Source organism: Hippocampus bargibanti, linkage group LG10 (assembly GCF_051943395.1).
Source record: "Hippocampus bargibanti isolate YZ-2025 linkage group LG10, ASM5194339v1, whole genome shotgun sequence".
Classification (NCBI taxonomy): domain Eukaryota; kingdom Metazoa; phylum Chordata; class Actinopteri; order Syngnathiformes; family Syngnathidae; genus Hippocampus; species Hippocampus bargibanti.
The window spans coordinates 6558742-6580498 of record NC_142743.1 but is presented as its reverse complement, the minus strand read 5'-3'; the positions used below and the strand labels follow the sequence as shown (position 1 = coordinate 6580498).

The 21757-nt window shown below is 41.6% G+C and overlaps 2 long non-coding RNA genes across 3 annotated transcripts in view; one reads left to right on the top strand and one right to left on the bottom strand.

The window, feature by feature from the left end:
- The first annotated feature begins 7981 nt into the window (after positions 1–7981).
- The window catches only part of LOC148892230 (uncharacterized), a 40665-nt gene continuing 26889 nt past the window's right edge, over positions 7982–21757 (top strand). The window contains exon 1 of one of the 2 annotated variants that reach the window (XR_016116302.1): positions 7982–8196. This is a non-coding gene — a long non-coding RNA (uncharacterized LOC148892230). The remainder of the gene's footprint in view (positions 8197–21757) is intronic. The other variant, XR_016116301.1, reaches the window with a different exon arrangement.
- Positions 14407–19875, bottom strand: LOC148892231 (uncharacterized). The gene is made up of 2 exons (XR_016116307.1): positions 18162–19875; positions 14407–16518 (listed from the first exon to the last, which is right to left on the bottom strand). It is a non-coding gene; the product is annotated as an uncharacterized LOC148892231 (long non-coding RNA).

Genomic DNA, 21757 nt, shown 5'->3' with positions numbered 1-21757 from the left:
TTTAAATGGAGACTGACATGTTTCCTATTGATAAGTGCAAAGGGGAAGCAACAGAGGTATCACCTTGGCTCATTTAATCAAGAGTTCATTAATCATCTCATCGATTGATTATTTTGACAAGTGAGTAATCTCTTGTAGCCATTTTCCCTGAAAATTCATGTCGTCTTATTTCAGCCTCACAAAAGTAAGTATTTACAGCTTTCCGTCATCCTCACTGGAAGCAGACATGTTTTGTTTTTTATCATAGTAAGACATCAGAATCAGAAAACCTTTATTCGTCCCACAATGGGGAAATTTCCATCTGCAATTACTTACTGGAAAACAATTACAGTAAAGTCTCGTTATATCGATATTCAAGGGAGTCCGAAAAAATATCGATATAACCGGGACTATCGATATATCCGACCCTGTTTGCATGTAATTTTCTCCGTGCGTGCATAGAAATAGTATCGATATAACCGGGACTATCGATATATCCGATATCGATATAACGAGACTTTACTGTATCAACATTTTCCCTACTATCACACATGTTACGCAATAAACGAGCAATGGGGCCATAGTTTATAGATACACGGTTTTTACTTCAATCCATTACAACTCAGCACAATTATAATTACATTGTGTGTATGAATATGTATGTATGTGCGTGCGTGCGTGTGTGCGTTATTGAGTGTGTGCGTGTGTTTGTGTGTGTCTATTTGTGGCATAATTGAAAATGTTCCCAGGATGGAGATAATGCATGTTATTCTATCTAATTTAATCTTATAATATCAAAGATTATATAAATGTTTTGTAATCGAAGACAAGTAAAACATATTAGGATGTAATAAATGACAATGCAATGCAAGATAGTGTATTTTTATTTACTGTATCTTTCACAACAGCTGCAGCTGATACTAACAACACTTAATGTAAAATCATTGACAAAACCCGTGTCACTATTCCATTGTGCACTTTGTTTGAAACGGTTGAAGACAAAAGGGGAGGGAATCAAAGGATGGGAAGAATGAGATGCATCCCTGTAAACTGGCTCAAAGTGTCACACCAAGAAACCACTGATATTATTATATATTTTGGACTTTACTTCTCTAAACTATACGTTTAAGATTAACTGGCTGCGTAATTATCTGTGTAGCCCTGATGCAATCTGGAATTTCATTCCAAAATCCATGTTTTCCCGACTTGGTGGTCTGTCTTTCTTGCTGAAATGTAATTATAAGGTTGAAAAATTGCCTGTTAACCTATCAAAATTTCATAAACAAGTTTTATTAGCCTGGTGCCTAATGTATAACCATTCTTTCTCTCCGCATTCATGTATGATCTGGAATAACTGTCATATTTTGTACAAAAACAAATCACTGTTTTTGTCGAGATGGATTGACTGGGGTATCATTTATGTAAAGCAACTTTTTAACACAAACAATGTTTTAATGAACTATGCTGAGTTTCTCAATACGCATCAAATCCCTGTGACCCCTAAGGACTTTGCCATCGTTATGGATGCCATCCCAAGTGGCATAAGCCTGTTCAAGGGTCACTCCGCTACTCCCGACAGACCACCGCCAATTCCAGTGACAGAAACTGCCCTGGGGAAACTCTGTTTCTCATCAATTGCTCGAAATCGGAACCGTGCAATTCGACATTTGTTTCAAAAATCTTTTGTGACGGTTCCCTACGTTGTTCATCACTGGAGAACGTATGTCCCAAATATCCCATGGGAAAAGGTTTGGACCCTCCCATATAAATTTTTCATCACAAACAAACAAAGAGAAATAACATACAAACTTTTGCACCGTTGCTATCCTGTTAAACATAAGATACGGTCCTTACAGGATATATCATGTACATTTTGTGAAGCTGAGCCTGAAACTGCAACTCACCTCTTCTGGGCTTGTCCCGAAACTACTCGCTTCTGGAAACACTTTGTCAAATACGTTCAATGTAAAGTCACTTCTCTGTTCATATTTCATTACAAAGACATGCTGTTTGGATATTACAACAAGACCAACGATAAATATTTTATTATTAATTTATTAGTTTTTCTTGCCAAACATCATATTCATAAATCTAAATTTTGTGGGAGGAAACCCCTATTTGTAATATTTCAAAATGAAATGAAACTATATCAGAAAACAATTCAACCATCTGCCGACCCAAATGCTATCAAAACACATGATTTGTTGATGAAATATGGCATAGGATGATATGCTTGCCGAAATCATCTGGGTTCCCCCCCCCCTCTCTTTTTTTTGTCAATTTCACTATGTTGTGCAGACTCGATGGAATGTTAAAACCCCTGGCACCCCCCTTCCCCCGCTCTCTCTCTCTTCTATTTTGTTCTTCTCACCTCTTCTTTCTTCTTGTAAAATGATTATCTGTCAGGAACTTCTATTTCCTGTGCGATCAGGTACTGTCTCATACGCGATTATGTCACCTAATGTATGTTGCCAACTATTTGGAAAATATCAAGTATGCAGAAAGATTTGCTGAGACACACCTCAGATGTACTTTTAGAAGCTCCACAAGCTATTCAAAACCAATGGTTTTGTTTACTTCTGTTGTGTTTTGTTTGCAGTGTGTTTGTCTGTTTGTTTGGTTCTGTTGCTTTGTATGTTTGCATGCCATTTGAATTAAAAAAAAAAAAAAAAAAAAAAAAAAAAAAACCCAAAAGTGACCCTGCACTCGCACTTCCGCAAAAAAAAAAAATAAATAAAAAAGAAACCACTGATATACTTCCAGGAACTACTGTCCACTTCCACAGTGGAAATCATTCTTTCCCAGCAATGACTGAGCAAGGCATTCCTCAAGTCAGAGAAGATGATGCCATAAAACCCCAGAGAAGCTGTACATGAGACTTTGTGGACATCCAGTCGATGCTTTGACCTTGACTCCGTTTAAATTGTGTGGGAGGAAAAAGCACTGTGTTGAAAATCCACCAAAACAAAGAGTGATGCAGCTGCATTCAATTTCCTGCTGCATGCTGTTTTCTATCAGAAAGTCTTTCAAGATGCATCAAGAGAGCCAAGATTGGGAATGTCCATGAATTTAAACCAGTTCTCCTTCAGCAATGGGCTTTATTTGGGATATTCACAGGAATGCCAGTTCTCACTCCACATCTTTTCCTCACGGGATTTTCATATTTGCATGATAACAAGAAAAATATAATAATTGAGATTCGTCTGTGTAAGCTCTCAGTCGTACAGGAGTGGTCCATCGATGAGAAGGTTTCTTCAGCCGTCATCTGTACAAATGTGAAGGATTCGGACGTTTCGCCTCCTATCCAAGAGGCTTCGTCAGCGCACTAAAGTCTGACTGGTCGTATCGGCCCTATTTATATATCCCCAAAATGTGGGACGATTAAAGGCTTTCTGATTCTGATTCTGAAAGGCTTTTGTCAGAAAGGTAATAAAGCTACATTTTGAAGATTATTCAACATGCTTGTGGTCATTGGATAGGGCCATTTTTTATCAAATAAATCTGGAAAATAAATTCCCGTGTACAAACACTTAGCAACCAAGTTGTCTTGATTTTAACTTTAAAAAATACCGAAGTCCCAACATTGGAGTAAAACATGCTCCATGACCTCCAGGGATTTATGACATGCACAAATGATATGGAGATCTGTTTTTGAAAAATTAGACGTAAAGCATCCTAATCCATTTTACTGTGGTGCTGGTCGTCTGCTGTGGTCTAGAATGTGTAATCCTGTGTGCGATCTTCTTGAATTTATTTGTACTGGTTAGAGCAGTGATCTAACCAGCTCAGTGAATTCTTGCAAATCAAAAATGCAGACTGTTAACAGCTGAAGTGAAACCACCTCTCAAAGTACAAATAAAATCCCACCTGCTTGCGTTTTGCTGGGAATTATCAATCTCAAATCGCCATGCACTCTAAACTAAATCTTCTTGCACATCTGCGTGCCAATGAAGGGAAACATTTGGTTTTGATATATATTTTATTTTAGTGGGCCTCGTAAGCAAGGCGATATTGAGGGATATTATGCACCTTTTTTGTCTGTGCACCAAAACAACTGAATGTGCACACTAACTCATTTGTGGTTTCTTACTGCTAATAGCATCCTCTTAAATTGGATCTGATATTCTTGTTTCAATTAAGCACGGTATGTGCCACGGATAGGTCCTTGTAAATACACCCATTTTTGGGTTTCTTGTATCTTTGTCAGAATGTAAATTAGGGCTCAAACTGGCATCACCTCACCGCTATAAACAGCAAAAGATAGGACAGAGAATTCTAGATTGAAAGCCGTCACTGTTGGAGCAGTCCAGTGAGCTTGGCGGACTCCTCCATGTAACATGAGGAAATGAGTTTATGTCAGGACTATTTTGGAGATTCTTTGAAGTCTTATTTTACCCCGTTTGCCGGGGAGGGGGGGGTTGGGGTGGGGGCGAATTAGTGAATAGGGGTCATTTGAGAGGTTACGTGGTACGATTTGGGGAAATCTAACCTCATTTCCCAAAAGGAAATCTTCTCTGCTCTCCTAATATTGTCCTTGGGTGGTCAAGGTAAAAACCGCATTAGATTTGATATGCATTTGACTTTACTGATAATTGCATAGGCATGCCGGTGTTGGACAAATATTTTTTTTTAATGTAGAAAACTATTTCGTTCTACATGTATAATTATCCAATGTGATGCAATCATTTTAAGAGTTCCCTTTTGTGTTTTTTGTTTTCTCCTTGTAAAATTGTTCACTTTAACAGATAAGAAAAAGAGATGAATCAAAACATCTCACCATCTCAGCGAAAAGGGCATTGTTATTCTTATATTGTCCAATCAATAGTCAGCAGTGAGTCTGTCGATATGAGCCTTGAGCAAAGACCTCCTCACTGGATGTATGGGGGAGGGGAAATTTCTTAAGCAGATCAAACAATCCTTTCTACTCACTGAGAGGCAAAGACAAATATTTGCACACATGCACAACTGCAACAACAAACAGCAACTTTCACTGTGATATACAATACGGCAATGGAAAAAAAAAGAATTAGCCTGGTCGTCTGCAATTTCTTTACGGCTATGTGGATGGCCGAAGTCTAATCTGCTTTTGTCTTGAAAATCGACCCTCTCATTTGTTTCTATAGCATCAGCAGAATGGATGCTGAGGGAGTGCAACACTCACACACGTGCTCATACATACAACCAGACTTCTCTGGTAAAACTGGTAGATAACTTCCACCCTAATGTTGCTTCCAGAGCGGTGTTCCGAGAATTGGGACGGTGAAAGGAGCATCCCGCAGTGCTGTTGGAGCGTGAACTTCACTATCACTGCCGTAGCAGGGGGAAATAATCACATCAAGCTCCGCTGACAAGAGGCATTGAATTCCGCTCCGGTCCACTTTCGGGTTTGGCATCCAGCTGCCTCTTCTTAACATGCTGCTGACATGCTCTCTTCTTCTTTTCCTTTCAGCTTTTCACTTCAGAGGGCGCCACAGCGAATCAGTGTCCTCCATCTAACCCGGTTTTGTGCATCCTCTTCTCTCACACCAGCTATGTTTCTTGTCCTCTTTGACAACATCCATAAACCTCCTCTTAGGTCTTCCTTTCGGTCTCCTGCCTGGCAGTTCAAGGCTAAGCATCCTTCTTCCGCTACAGTCCCTCTCTCTCCTCTGGACATGACCCATCCATCTCAGGCTGGCCTCTCTGAATATGAGTTGTCCCTCTGATATATTAATTCCTGATCCTATCCAACCTGGTCACTCCCAAAGAAAACCTCAACATCTACGTCCAGCTCTGCTTCCTGTCTTATCCTGTCTCCAGTCCAAACATTATGGCTGGTCTCACCACCGTTTCATACACCTTTCCTTTCTTCCTAGCTGAAACCCTTCTATCACACATCACACCTGTATTTTTTTTGCTGTGACTGATCTTCATTCCTCTCCTTTCCAGGGCATACCTTCACCTCTCGAGATTCTCTCCCACCAGTTCTCTGCTCTCGCTACAGATCAGAATGTTATCCGCAAATATAATCGTCCAAGGAGATTCTTGGCTAACATCATCTGTCAGCTTGTCCATCACCATAGCGAATAAGAAGGGGCTCAGAGCTGACCCCTGGTGGAGTCCCACCACCACCTTGAATTCCTCCGTCCCACCGATTGCACACTTCACAGCTGTCTTACAGTCATGAGACATGTCTTGCACCGCTCTGACATACTTTTCTGTCACTCCAGACTTCGTTATGCAATACTACGGCTCTTCTCTGGGTACCCTGTCATACACTTTCTCCAGATCTACAAAGACACAATGCAAATCCTTCTGACCTTCTCTGTCAGCATTCTTAAAGCAAACACTGCATCTGTCGTCATCCTTTTTGGCATGAAGCCATACTGCTGCTCACAAATGTTCATTTCTGATCTTGGTCTAACTTCAATGACTATTTCCCATACTTTCATTGTATGGATCATCAACATTATTCCTCTGTTGGTCCTACAACTCGCACATCTTCCTTGTTCTTAAAAATGGGCACCAGTACACTTCGTCTGCTGCTGACATGCCCAAAGGTTTGTATTGTTTTTCCCCCCAAAATAAATGGCAATCACCACACTGTTTTTTTTCTCCTTTCATTTTGTCTTGCAACCACAACATGAATGTATCTGGAAGCGTTTCAGAATTCCATGTCATGCGGTAAATATCTACATGGGCCGAATCACCACTCATGGCCATTGTTTTACCACACCTTCTGTTTGCCATATTAAGTAAGATACAATACACAGTTTTGTCATATCATTCTCTATTAATATATACATTTTCAGGCAGAATCATATATATTTTGTTGACATTTTTAGTGTGCGGTGCCTTTATTGTGGCCAACCAATTGTAACTGAACACACATGAACATGAACTAAATTGCACTAAACTGCACATGAATTAAAATGACGTATTTCTTTTAAAATCCGCCAAAAGTGATGCTAACCCCATCGGACTGTTGTAAACAGCTTTGAGGCCCGACTGAACTTACTGCCTACACAGTGAGGCTGGCTTCCAGCAGCTAAACTCCATTCATCACCTACTTTCAATGGTGACTACCAAGCCGCCTCCGGCTTGAAGGCCAGGTAGGGAGCCGAGGGGTGCACAATGTTTAAGGGATTAGCAATCAAAGACGTGGAGAGTCTAGGGCCTTATGTCTCAGGCGGCCAATCTATTCTCGCTTGTGAGAAGTGCTCCAGGAGCGGCCAAGGTCACAGTCTACCGCTCGGCAGGAGGTAATTGGGAAAGAGTCTGGGAACTGTCCGTCTGTGCTTGGCTAATCATGTGCTAGCAGGATAGTAGCACAGCAGGTGTCTGAACCAACAAACATTCATTGTTCGCACCACAGTTAGAATGGCTGACAACATGATAATGCCTTTTGCCAGCCTTGCACTTTGCCTCCGTTCCAGTCTGTCAGATTACTTTTTCGGTATTTGATGTAAACTGTAGGCCAATGAGGAAAAGAATGGAATCAGTTTATCGCGTTGCATTGTACCTAAGTTGTTTTGAGATATTCCCGTGGTTGTGAGTTGATGATGAGTTCTAACAAAGGCCTTTTAACGGAAGTGAAATATAAACGTATCAAATTTTCGGACAAAGCCTTTATGTATTTGTTTGTTCATCTGTTGATTTATTTGGTTATTTGTTAATTTCTTTATTTATTCCATTTTTTAAATCTTCTGTTACCATCCTGAATAGTTTTAAGCATATTTATCCCTTGGTGTAAGACACTGAGCGATTAAACTGTGGTGGGCCAGCTGGTCGCTGACTAGGATCATAGTTCATAAATTCCCCGCAAAGGCACACTGAAAAGATTCGCGTAGCATTCTACGAACGAGAGGGGGGAAGCAAGCGGTGAACAAATAGTCATACAAAACAATTCGTAATTTAGTTTAGAGGCGAGAGAGCAAGTATGGTTCGCCAGTCCAGCCTCCCACAAACACACCCCTGTTGGGATATTGGCAAGTTGTCATGACGACAAGGATGTTCTGCTGATGAAGTCTCGCTTAACGTTGTCCAATCAGATCGTGAAACTACCACCGCAGCGTGAACAGCGCAGGACGCACCTATTCCGGTTGCACTATTCCAAGAAAGGGCAGCCGAAATCCAAGACCACCAACGGAAAATTAACAGTCTATGGGATGTTGTCAATGGAATGCCATGGTTCGACAAAACGCAATCAGCGGGGGTCGTGGATCCAGCCGCTTCCAGGTAGGGGGTCCCCCTTAGTATACTATTAAAGCCGCATTTCTTTCGTTTTATTAGTACACAGTGTTATTTCAACATTGGTGATGATTATTTTGACAAACTAAACCAAAAGTGTGTTAATATGACTTTGTGGTTTATATACCGAGTTGCTCCAGAGCAATCCAGCTTCTTTGGAGCACTTCATGGAAATCGTAAAACACTCCTGCAGGTGGTTTTCGCAAATCTTCACCGCCAATGATAAATCCTTTGAAAAGTGAAATAAAATCTCATGAAGGGGTGGAAGTGTCATGCGTATGTCAAATCCAAGTCACATGATCGAATGTAATGTCATTTGCTATTCATTCCACTGCGGGATGTGAACCAGGAGCAAGAAAGGCTACTGTTGCTGAAGTGCATAGTGAGCTAAAAACTCTCCTGGTGTTATTTTGAGTCAGGCCTTTTATCACAAACTGCAGGGAGGATTTTCTCTTCATTTTCTCCAAGCTGACCAAAGGAGAAGCCTTCGCTATGTGAAAGATGGAGGCTCAGAGTGGGGGCGCATTCTTCTTTTTTTCCGAGTGCACTGCAGGTAGCCGTTACGGTCATCATCCTTTTAAGCCTGTTTCTGCAGTCTACCAAATTTAACATTTTTACAAATAACACAACATTACTGTGATTTTCTTTGTTTTACCATAAAGCTGATAATATTTTCGATTCATTTTAAGCTTTTCATTATACTTCACATTCATGTCTTTAACTCCTCCCTTGCTGAACTCGATTCTCTCTCACTGGTGCTCTGAGGGATACCATTTGACAGACGTGGACATGAGAGAGATTGTGTTCAATGGTTTGGACTTTGAAAAGGAAATGTGTGTTTAGTGACTGGTTTAGACTTGTGTGATTTGTGTCTCACCAAATACTTTTTTTCTCAATGCAAACGTTTTTCTTTAATTTGTCCCAAATGTGTTGTTGTCAATGTTATATTGTTACTGGTGAGTAAAGCTTCATCATACAGATATAACCATTCAGCCACATTTCTTGAAATGGCAAAAACAGTCATTTGTTAATGCCACTTTATGAATTGTATGAGGAATTGCAGTCAGTTGTGACTGTGTCAACATGGTGGCTCACAATGATGTCTGTCTATCACTCATCAATCTTTGGCCAGCTCACCATCTAAGACTCAACTATATATAATATTACTTCTGTTTTGCATAAAATTATCCCTTTTCATTGCTTTGTATAGATAAAATAGATTATGGCTGGGTTCCCACAAAACCCTCATCAGCACTGCTTGATTGTTGTACGTACTAATAAAATATATAAAGTATGAGTATCACTTGACTATTTGAGAGAAGAAATTTAAATCCAGACTGATTCATTGAGGAAAACACTTGAACTGTAACAGTGCTTAGAGAAAAAAAGGTTTTCACAACTTTGTCACTTGAAGTATCACAAATGGCAGGCACACTGTCATGGTGACCACTAGAGTTTTACCACGTTCAAAAATAATAATAATCATAATACTATTACTTCATACACTTTGTCCATTTATAATATTGATCTACTTTCCTCAGATTTTGATCTCAAGTCTTTTGTAAAGTTTTCTTCCTCGAACCCTGACAATATATTTTTATATCAGAACTGATGTGTTCTTGTAGGTATTTTATTTTATGTCAGGATATGGTTGACACCTATAGCTCAGTTTGTTTTACTCATATGGATGTTACGTGCCTTGGTCCACCACCATCGTCTTAGCACGGCTTGTAGAAACAACTCAAAATAATCCCCGTAGTTGGGAAATGTACAGTATATTGTTGTATAAAGAACAAAGGGTGAGTTTGTAAATGAGGATATGACCAGGGGACAGAGATTCCGAAAGCTAGTTGATGGGTAGCTGACTCAATATTAGTGCACTCGTATTCATGGACAGGTGTGAATTTGACATGGATTCTATTTGGTCTAGCAATTGTTTGAAATGATGTACTCCAAGCAGGTCATGAGCACAACCATCGCCGTGATGCTCATTCCAGCAGCACAATGGGATATATTTGAGGATTGATGCCACCCTGATAATGGCTGCCTTTACAGCCGCTTCTCGATTTTGTTTTTCTACTTCTGCCTTTCATACATTTACTGCTGTGAATTGGGAATTCCTCCATTGTGAGACTAATAAAGTTTTTCTTATTTAAATGCACGTCATTTAGGACAGCAAATGCTCTTTCTTGAATTGTGTGTATTTGAACAGAACCCAAACATTGAAAATTAGATTTCAAGGCGACTCCAGGGCATATGCCATTTTCAAAATCATTCTACAGAACGGAAAGAACCCCTTTGAAAAAACTGTCTTCATAATTTTCTTGACCACCAACACGAGTATCCATACATACCCTGGCAGGAAATGAATAATGTGATGATAGGGTTTGGTGTTGGCACAATTAATTGCCTGTCACTTGTCAGAGAAGTGCATATAAAAAGCACTGTTGTTTGAGAGACTGTCAGCCAAGGACAATGGATGATTCCAATTTCCTCCCCAACTTCCATCTGATTTCATGAAGAGAGACGTGGAGCTTAGACAGAACTGTGAGAAAGCACTCTGCGGCAGTGTGGTCAGGTTGTAAACACAGACATGAACTAAAAGAGCTGGATCACAAACAGGTTTGATCTCCTCGGGGCTGTCCAGGATGACTGACAGCCGAGGGGGAGGGTGTGAGTGGGGGAAGCAATGGTTTGGACTTCTTTTATTCCCATTTCTCACATCAGCTATCTCTTTTGCCAGCAGCATTGTCATTTGAGCCGTCCAGATCCAAGTGAAGGTCCTGCATTGACAGAAGCCGCACCATCAAGGAGGGAGACAAACTGGCAGACAAACACAGCCAGAGGCTGAAGACTTGAGAAACAGCTGAGACCCACCAATTTGTTAACGGCACCGTTTTCGATGGAGTCAAAACATTTCCCCTCAATCCCAGCCTTGTATTATTTTCTTTGTGTCTTTGTTCACATCTTAGAGGCACACAAAGAGATAAGGAACACCACTCCACCACCTCCTTTCGATGTGTGATGGAAATAACAGACTCATTCAGATGCGAAACTATTCAAATTAAATTCCTTGATATGAATTTGTTTTCAAATTATTCAAAAGCTGTTGTCATACCAGTAAGAGTGAGTTCTTTAAGAAACTCTAATTATTATCCTCTGTGTTCTTATCCTGCTCGTCTTGCAATAACCATGGACAGATCATGAGATAATGAGCGTGCGTCTTTCTTCCGATGATGAAGCCCAGAATGAGGATGACACGGTCCAAAGATGAAGAGGCATCCTCCCCGGCTAATTTAAACAGGAGAATTAAAGGTCTAACATAGCTCCAAAGTGAATTGTGTCCTTGAAGTAAATGTGAGACTTCAAATATCATTGGTGGCTGAAAGGCAGTTTCTTCAACAAAAGATAATTATGCATCTGCAATCAAAAAATTATCTTTTGCCTTAAAGACTAAATATAAAATAATGGAGAAAGACATTAACTTTAAGTCCGACTTCATTTGCATCTAAGATTATTATTTATCGTACTTCTTACACATAGAAATTTACCACCCACTGCCTAAGAAGGTTAGCAGTACGAGTATTTCAGGATTTCATGTTAGCAGCACTAGACAAAGTGGAAAAACAAGACAAAACTTGATTTTTGTCCTGGTGCAAAAAAAGTACTGTATTGTGTCTTTAAATTTTGGATGACTAGACATGACACTCTTGACTAGAATTTTTTTAGCCAGCTTCTTAGTCCAGTATACCACAGTGACAATGCAAAGTGTTTTGGAGCAATGAAGAACGAACTAGTAGGTCCCCAGAAATGAGTGGATAGAATTCATTTTCAAGAATAATTGAGTTAGTTTGGGGCCAAGTATTAAGTGGGCTGTTCCTTTTAATGCAGAAATGTGGAACGAACCTGCTGTATTACTATTGAAATCAGTTCATTATATAAAGGTAAGATAAGAAAAAAATAAGACACCGTTTATTGTCTCACAATCGAATAATTCCCAATTTACATCAACAACATTTTGAAAGAAATAAAGTATAAAAAACAAGTATTTGCATGCCCAACAATAAATATCAAAAGAAACGGTACACAGTACAGAATGAAGTATATATAACCATATATAACCATATATGCAGTCGTCAGGAACGATTATGATTATTAGCATATTAATTCCATCCACCAATCAATTCTTTGATCTACATATTCTTGACCAGGGGGTGCTGGAGCCTATCCCAGCCGTCTTCGGGCCGTAGGCGGGGGTCACCTTTAACCGATATTTGCCAATCTGAATTATATCTTATTTTAGAAACCACCCACAATTCAATGATCATCTGAGAAGGGGTGTCAGGTGGGCATGTCACACATGGAAGACGATCTGAGGTTCCAACTTCACAGCTACCTGTGATCAAACTGGCCTCCATCAGTGGAACTTGCTGTCCCTAATCAACATACTTTGCGTGTTTCGAAATCCTGCATTGACTTCAACAATTCAGTTTCTATTTCAAACATCTCAAGAACTGGGCACCTCTCGTGCAGGGAAATTCAAGAAAATGAGAGAGGCCCAATTCCATAGGCTGCAAACGACTATGTTGCGCTCTCCACTATAGTAAGGGAGATACGGTGTTGTGGGATCCAGGAAAAAACCACAAGACAAGCAATGTGATACGTCTTGACTCAACAGTGGTTTACTTCGAATGCCCCGATCTAATGCAAACGTACGCGCACAACAATTTCCGGTCCAACGATCTAAATCGGTCCGACACGAAACACGAACCGAAGCAGGCGTTCCATGTTTAAATAAACATTTTCGATATATATCATTTGTAAACCAATAGAACTACGCGAATGTAACCAAAATAGGAAATACGATAATTTACAACCTGTCACATACTCCCCCTCAAAATAGATGTTGTCCCCAACATATGTACTAGTAAATACATAAATACGCTGGACGACGTGCCCAAAACAATGACGCACGGTATTATGAACTGCATCCAAATATGAACTATAATAATGAACAGTTTACAGACTGGAACTCTTTTCATACATTCTGTTGACATTATAACAATCAACAATTCACAGACTGGAACTCTTTTCATACATTCCGTTTTACTTATACAGGGCTCATCGGGGTCTTCTTGTTTCCATCTCACTGTTCTATTAAACCGAAGTGTCGATTAACCATTTCTGTAGTATTTCGTGGCATAATAGGGGTGTGCGCCATACATCCAAGGCATTGTCTGTTCACCATGATATGGTACTGTCCCTACATTGTAGCAAGATGGCGAACCAAGGCGATCATACGTGAATACCTTGGGTCTCCTGTGTTCTCGTCGTGGCCGTTGATTTCCCCCAATATCAGGATTACTGGGGGGTAGCTGGGGAAAAGGGGGACACACTGTCACAGGTGGATCATTTTCCGGACCAATGTTGCCCTCCTGAGATTGGTCAACTTCCGCAGCTCCCGGCTCCGTCCCCGGCAGTTCATTCCCCAGTTGATTGTCATCATGGTGGGTTGTCTCCACAAAGCTCACGTCCCGCGGTTCTGGTGAGTCTGGTCGGGTGCTCTGGCGATGCAACACTGGATAATACTCATCCTCCTCATCATCCTCTTCCGGATCCATTTCCGGCATCTTGTTCGGTCGTTGCCGAGTGGACTTTTCCTTGGACTGGGACTGTAGTGAAGTCTCTAATGGCAAATGATCACATGGCAGCAAGAGATTGCGGTGGAGTATCCTAGATCTGCCCTTCCCCCTCTCAGGTTTCAGCTCATAAACTGGAATGTCTTGGCTGACTTGACGAACCACTGTATGAACAACATCCTCCCAGTGGTTTCTCAGTTTGCCTGAACCTCCACGTGGGGTTAAGTTTCGAACCAGAACACGATCACCGGGCAACAGGGTAGAATACTTTAGTTTACTGTCATATAGTCTCTTACTCCTGGCAGCAGCTTTGTTGTTATTTTCTTGCGTGATCGCATACGCTTCCTCCATGCCCTGTTTCCACTTCTTCACATAGTCCTTCTGGTTGGTTTCACCGTGGTTAGAGTCTGGATTCAAACTAAACAACATATCAACTGGCAAACGTGGTGAACGTCCATAAAGTAAGTAAAAAGGTGAGAACCCTGTCACCTCACTTTTGGTACAGTTGTAAGCATAAACGAGTTTGTTTAGTGAGTCTTTCCAGTTACTCTTTTGTTTCTCTGTCAGTGTCTTTAACATCTGGATCAGTGTTCGATTAAATCGTTCAACCTGTCCATTTCCCTGTGGATGGTAGGGGGTTGTCCTTGAACCCGCAACCCCACAATATTCCTTCAGTTGAGCAAAAAGTTGATTTTCAAATTCACCACCCTGATCATGGTGAATTCGAAGGGGGAACCCGAACTTTAAAGCATAGTCATTAAAGATTTTGTTTGCCGCTGTTTTGCCAGATTTGGACGTTGTAGCATAAACTTGAGCGAAACGTGTAAAATGGTCTACTAGCACAAGCACGTATTCATAACCACCCTTACATTTGTCAAGATGCAAAAAGTCAACGGAGACAAGTTCAAAAGGCTGAGTAGTCACAATATTAGTGAGAGGGGCTCTGGTCTCACGGTTGGGCTTTTTGTGTTTTAGGCACACACACTCTCTCAGTACATAGTCCTCTATTTCTTTTTGCATAAAGGGCCAGTAAAAACGATCCCTTACAAGGGAAAGAGTCCTTTCTACACCATGGTGGCCCATTTCATCATGCAGCTCTTTTAACACTGTCATCTTGTGTTTTTCAGGAAGCAGTAGTTGGGTTCTGTTTGCCGTTTTTCTGTACAAAACACCTCTGTCATTAAAGTGTAGCTTGTCCCATTCCCTCACAAGACAAACAACTTGAGGACAATGCTTTCTTAGTTCAGTACCTAGCGGTTTAGTCTCCGCCAGTTTGTATCTAATAATATGTCCTATAATGGGGTCAGTCTCTTGATCTAGCTTGATCTGTCCAACAGTCAATGGGGCTATCGGTGTGTTTAGTGACACCTCGGCACACGTAGCTGAGATTCCCATAGACCAAGCTGCACTAGACTCGTTCTGTTGGTCAACCGCTTGTACGGCAGCACTCACAGCATCATATGACATTTCTTTTGTACATCCTTCCATATATGTTACCATATCAAGGGGCATCCTAGATAAACTGTCTGCATCAACATTTTCCTTACCGGGACGATATTTAACAGTAAAATTAAAATCAGAAAGTTCTGCGACCCACCTGCACCCAGTTGCATTTAACTTAGCAGTCGACAGTACATAAGTGAGTGGATTATTGTCACTATACACAGTGAAGAATGGTGCATAGTACAAATAATCACGAAACTTGTCTGTGATCGCCCACTTAAGCGCCAAAAATTCCAACTTGCCCGAGTGTAAGTTATAATTCTTCTCAGCTGCAGTTAATGTCCGAGAGCCATAGGCTATCACGCGAAGTTTGCCATTTTGTCTTTGGTACAACACAGCACCTAAACCCCGGTTAGAGGCATCTGTATGCAAAATGAAAGGATGCGCGAAGTCAGGAAAACCTAAAACTGGTGGTTGAACTAAACAGTCTATTAGCTGCTCTAACACTGACTGATGCTCATCACTCCACTCAATACGTGTGTTGGAAGACACACTGTTATGTCTCACTCTCCATTTTTGTCTTTGATGCTGCTGAGTCTCAACATTCAGAGGGGCTTTAAGCAAATCATACAAGGGACTAGCGATACAAGAGAAATCTTTGATGTATTGCCTATAATAGCTTAATAGTCCCAAAATGGCTCGAAGCTCACCGACAGTGCCTGGCTGCTTGTTTTTCAGGGCACGCACTGCTGCTGTATCTGCCGGGTCCATTCGGCTCCCCTCAGCAGAGACAATCCTGCCGAGGTACCTCACTTCCGGCTTGAAGAGGTCACACTTTCGGGCTTTGAGTTTTATTCCATTTTCCCTGAGACGTCGCAACACTCGTCTGACGTCCTCAACGTGGTTGTCAAATGTCCCGCTGAAAACAAGAATGTCATCAAGATAGGGGACACATATTTCGTCCCGTAACCCCTCCAGACATTGTTCCATACACCGCTGGAACGCTGCTGGTGCATTCATGAGTCCAAACGGAATTCGAATCCATTCATAAAGGCCCCAAGGGGTCACGAAGGCAGTCAGGTGTCGGCTCCCTTTGGACATGAACCCCTGGTGGTATGCTTTGCCTTGGTCCAGCAGCGAGAAGATGGTGTTACCCCCAAGGGTATCCACCACGTCCTGTACCCGTGGGATGGGGTGCCGGTCAGGGTGTGTTTTCCGGTTCAGCTCTCTGTAATCAATACATAAGCGCAGTGTACCATCTTTTTTTCCTGACACAGACGACAGGGGATGAGTAGGAGGAAGTGGACTTTTCCACCCACCCCTGCGCTATCAAGTCCTGTAAATAATCTTTCACCTCTCTGTACATTGGCTTTGGGACAGACATATATGTCTTTGAAACGGGCTCAGTGTCTTTCAACAAAATGTCCATTTGTAGGTTTTCCACACACCCTATGTCGTCGTCCGATTTTGAAAATGATGCCGATTCCTCTCTCAACATCTGCTGAACGGTCTTTCTTTTATCTTCGTCCAAATGAGAAAGGTCAATTGGGGGGTCCCACTGCTCACTGAGAGCGATGGTGGTATTCTGGACATGGACCTCATTGACAACCGCTGAAGGAAGGTCCCTTTTAAATATGTTAGCTGGGTAGACAGACCCTACTGACTGCACTGTACCAATAATAGTCTTTACTGGAAACCTAATATCATGATTAGTAGGGTTCTGGACACTAACAACTATCCTAGGGATGGAACCTGCCTTTACTGAGACCAACGAGTCACAAAGCTCGAGGCCATCTGGCCACTGTGGGTTTTCACTTGGCTCAAAAACCAATGTAACATCTTCCTTAAAGGGCTTAGCCTGTACTTTGCATGGAATAATAAGTGAGCTATGCCTGGCTATAGTGAATCTCTCATTTGTTGTTTTTACACGGTACTCATGTGCTTGTCCCATACTAACTGCTTTTATGAAAGTGGCAGCTTTATTGCGCTTAAGGTGGGGAAAAGCTAGTCTAACCGATTTCAAGAGCTTTTCTGTATCCCCTGTTTGTGACTCATTAGAGAGGCTATCTAACACAAGACGCTCAATGACATTAAACCCTATGATAGGACACTGTTGCTGGTCACCTTTTAGTACTAATACTGGTACAAGTAGCCCTGGATCATTAGCACCAAGTTTAAATGGTATCTCAAGCCATCCTACATAAGGCATATCCGTTCCATTAGCTGCCACAATATTGAGAGTGTTATCAGGGTCAATAAGCTCATTCACATTTTTCAATGACACGTCAGGTAAGTTCGTTTGTTTCCATAACTCATCTACAGCACACACCTGGGACCCCGAGTCCCAGAGTGCTTCAACCCTTTTGTTACCCAAAAAGCACCGAATAAGACATTTCTTCCCCACTAACTCCCTGACCGAAGGTAATTTGCCACACTGTTTCTTATCTGTACGCTCGACAAATGACTGCTTATATCTCTTCTGAACGCGGCCACATGTATGGGGCTTACATTCCATTTTCATAGCACCACTGTAACGCTGGGACCTATCTGTCTCTGTGGTCACACCATGTCCCACTGGGGTAACCCTTTCTAGTTTAAAGCATGGTTCCTAGCTGAGTTCTGTGCTCTGCAGCCTGCTCTGAAATGTTCACTACTTCCACATTTAAAACAGTGCTGACAATATTCTTCACCTGTCTGAATACAAGAATAACACCTGGGCTGAGGGCGACGGGGCATGTAGTACTGCTGAGGGGCGAACCGCTGCTGGAACTGTGCTGCCCCCCTCATCGACCTGGGGCCTGGTGCTGGGTGGTACTGCTGAAGAGCTGATGGGGAGTGCTGGGTGTAGTAGTGCCTGGCTGGTGGATCTACCTGATATTGTGAAGGTGGAGTGAAGGCGACCTGTTCAGGGTAGTGGTCAGGCAGGCGTTCAGGTCCTCCGCTGGTGGGCTGAGAAGTGGCTGTTGGTTTCTGAATAGTCTCTTTGATCTGGGACACTTCTGCACGCAGCTCTTTTAACAGCATCATCTCTGACCTCATCTCTTTGATCTCTGAAAGGAGTTCATTCGGCACAGTAAAAGTATTCTGCTTTAAGACTGTCTTCTTCCCAATCGGGACTGGTGTGTCATCTAACTGGACAGTGTTCAGCGTTGTCACCCGTGCAGCAGCATTTTTCTTTTTTTCCTGTCGCTCTTTTTCATTTGCACATGCCATGTTTAATTTTTCTAACAGTACTTCATCTGATGTGGTGGTTAGCAGGAGGAAAGGTTGCATGTCACTCTTTACATTGTCACTCTGTAACCCCGTCAGAACTGTGTGCAGGAATAAACTCTGGACCAACGTGGGATCATACTTCACCCCTGATTCAGCCTCTTGAGATGCAGAAAGAATCCTTTGACGAAGATCCATCGCACGCAGTAGAAATTTCTGTGGGGACTCTTTATTAGTCTGCACTTCCGATGAGAGCTGCTTGTACAATTCAGTGGCTCCTCTCTCTTGATAGTGAGATCGGAGAATCCTTCGTAAAGAAGGTAGGGTGAGATTTTCTTTCCCTTCGAGGTAGCTTCTCAACTGCAGACCTGGTGTTATGGCACGAACCACTGCATCAATGATCTCATCCCCCTGGTAGCCTTTACTGAGCCCACTTTCTATCTGTCTGACCAAATTAGGAAATGTGAGTTTATCTTTTTGTCCGAGTTCACCTATTTGTCCAGATATTTTGAAATCTTTGCGCCAGGGGGCAGTGTCTGGGGGCACTATGCTTCTCTTTCGCACTGCATCCCGACCTTTCTCACTTGGTTTGGCTATTCCTAGTTCAAAATCTTTTATACTTTCAATCAAGTCCTTTACACGTAGCAAATCTGACATTCCTTCATCTTCTAGCTCTAATTCAGCTCTTTCAATGTAGGTTGACACAATATTAATTAGTTGGCCTCGAGTCTTTCCTGTAAGTTGCTCTCTTTCCAGTCCAGATATTTGGATTTCAGCACATAACTCTGACAACTGTTGAAAATTCAGTCCAAATAACTTGCCTTTGATGTCCAACTGTAATTCCTCTAACGCCATTTTCGAGAGGGTAGACGCAGTTCAGCTGGCCGGATTCACTTCAAAGTCTTCCAGTGCCCTCTAGTGGTGGCTGTACGCACAGAGATGCAACTAGAGCACATGTAGAAACAAACCAGTAAACGGCGACGCCACTCCGACTGGGTTGATTGGGGATATTCGGCGCGAGCTTCTACCCACGGCGAGTAGACAACACTCGAACGCAAATATCCCAGCGGTGCCTCCAAAATGTTGCGCTCTCCACTATAGTAAGGGAGATACGGTGTTGTGGGATCCAGGAAAAAACCACAAGACAAGCAATGTGATACGTCTTGACTCAACAGTGGTTTACTTCGAATGCCCCGATCTAATGCAAACGTACGCGCACAACAATTTCCGGTCCAACGATCTAAATCGGTCCGACACGAAACACGAACCGAAGCAGGCGTTCCATGTTTAAATAAACATTTTCGATATATATCATTTGTAAACCAATAGAACTACGCGAATGTAACCAAAATAGGAAATACGATAATTTACAACCTGTCACAACTACAGTCGTTGTGTTCTTACTTCCGTGTATCCCGAGTCACGCCTCCAGTCGGGCGGAAGCGATAGCAAATATTGCCGGATGCCAACTACAGGCGGGCCGTGAATAGATGTTAAACCTTTACGGACGATTGTGCTTCTAGATCGAGAAAATGAAAGGTAGCAGTTCAAGTGCCGATTGAAACTGATGCGGCACAAGTTACATGTCCCTTTAAAACAGATTATAGCAGCTTTGCCTTTAAGAGCGTCAGTGACATCATCTTCTTCCTGCGCAACTCAATGTGCTCTCCTCCATCTTCAAAGCGCCTTCTATTTTTCGTCATGGATGAAATACCATGTACGTATATGTTGTAACTATTTTATGACCTATTCAGAAGAGGTTTACCTTGATACTGAAATGTATAAACTAACGCTAACTTGTTTATTTACTGCGAAATATTAAAAATAAGAATTCGGAACATTCTAACGCTAATGCTATTTTCATGATGATATTGTTGATCCTGACTTGGTACCCGATGCGAATAATTGTAAGTGAATGGTGCGTTTTCCACTAATAGCTGTACCTCATAGCATTGCATTCTCAATATGATTATTGAAACGGAGGTCCATATGTTTTTTTTCTATAATACCCACGTACTATATATCTTTCCAGATCCTGATGAGAATGAAATAGATGACCATGTTGATGAAAACATTTTGGCATCTGACACAGTCGTGACTGTTGCATTGATGAACTTCTATCACCATTCAAATACTTTTGGGCTGATCAACTACGTGCTTCATACGCTATCTCCAGGAAATCACTCAAATGGTGGGAATACCTGTTTCCGGTTTCTAGTGGATATTTGTATTTGCAATGGATTTATACTGATGAAACACTCTCCAAACCATCAAGTGAAAACCAGAACAGGTCGCCTCCGAAAAAGGACTCAGTTAGAATTCAGGACAAACGTAGCTCATCAGTTGTTTGGCAATTACAGAAGGAAAAGAAAAAGAGAATGCATGAATGCGAATGACACTGTTGCCCTCCTTCATTGGCCAGTAGAATTGGATAAAAACAGAACATGTCAAGAGTGTCCAAAGAAGAAAATTCGTCGCGAGCCAAGAACAGGTTGTGAGCAATGCAAGGTGAACCTATGCATTCCATGTTTTAAACCATACCACAAATAAAAACATCCTGAATTATTTTAAATGCATTCTAGGTTCATTTCATGCATATGGGACTTGTTGTGAATGCATTTTGTTGTAATTTGCAGGTTTTCAAAAAAGTCATTAACATTGCAACAATTTTCTAAAACTTCAAACAAATTCACAAAAAAAAACGATGTCATCTTATTCTAGTATATGTTATGAAAGTGTACTGAAAGTTTCATAAAGATTGAACAACAAATAAAGAAGTTATAACAGTTTATTTGAACACACGTTAGTTATGAATTTCCTGCTGAAGCCACTCAGGGAGCACACTACAAAGCTAGGCTGCAGGCTCTGCAGGCTGCAGGGGAAGAAATGCAAAATGCCTACTAGGGAGGAAAGAGTTAAGTACTGCAATGACACTAATCACACACTTCCAACTGCACCAAGCTGACCGCATCTGCAAAATTACTAACACTTAGAGACAAATGCACTCCCCATTTCACTACCTTATTAGTAAAATCGATAACAAATTGTGCATTTTATATTTTGAAAGTCGACCAACCTCCAATGTTGGTGTGCTAACAAAGTCATACTGTGCTTGTTACATAGTAAACCACTAACCAATGTAAGATGCCACAACTGCCCTAAATCAACAGCAATGGAATTTTCCTGACTGGCTAAAAGTGAAAATCATTCAGTGGCTGAAAGTTTTGCTTGCCCCTCCTTTTAAAAATGGTAAACTT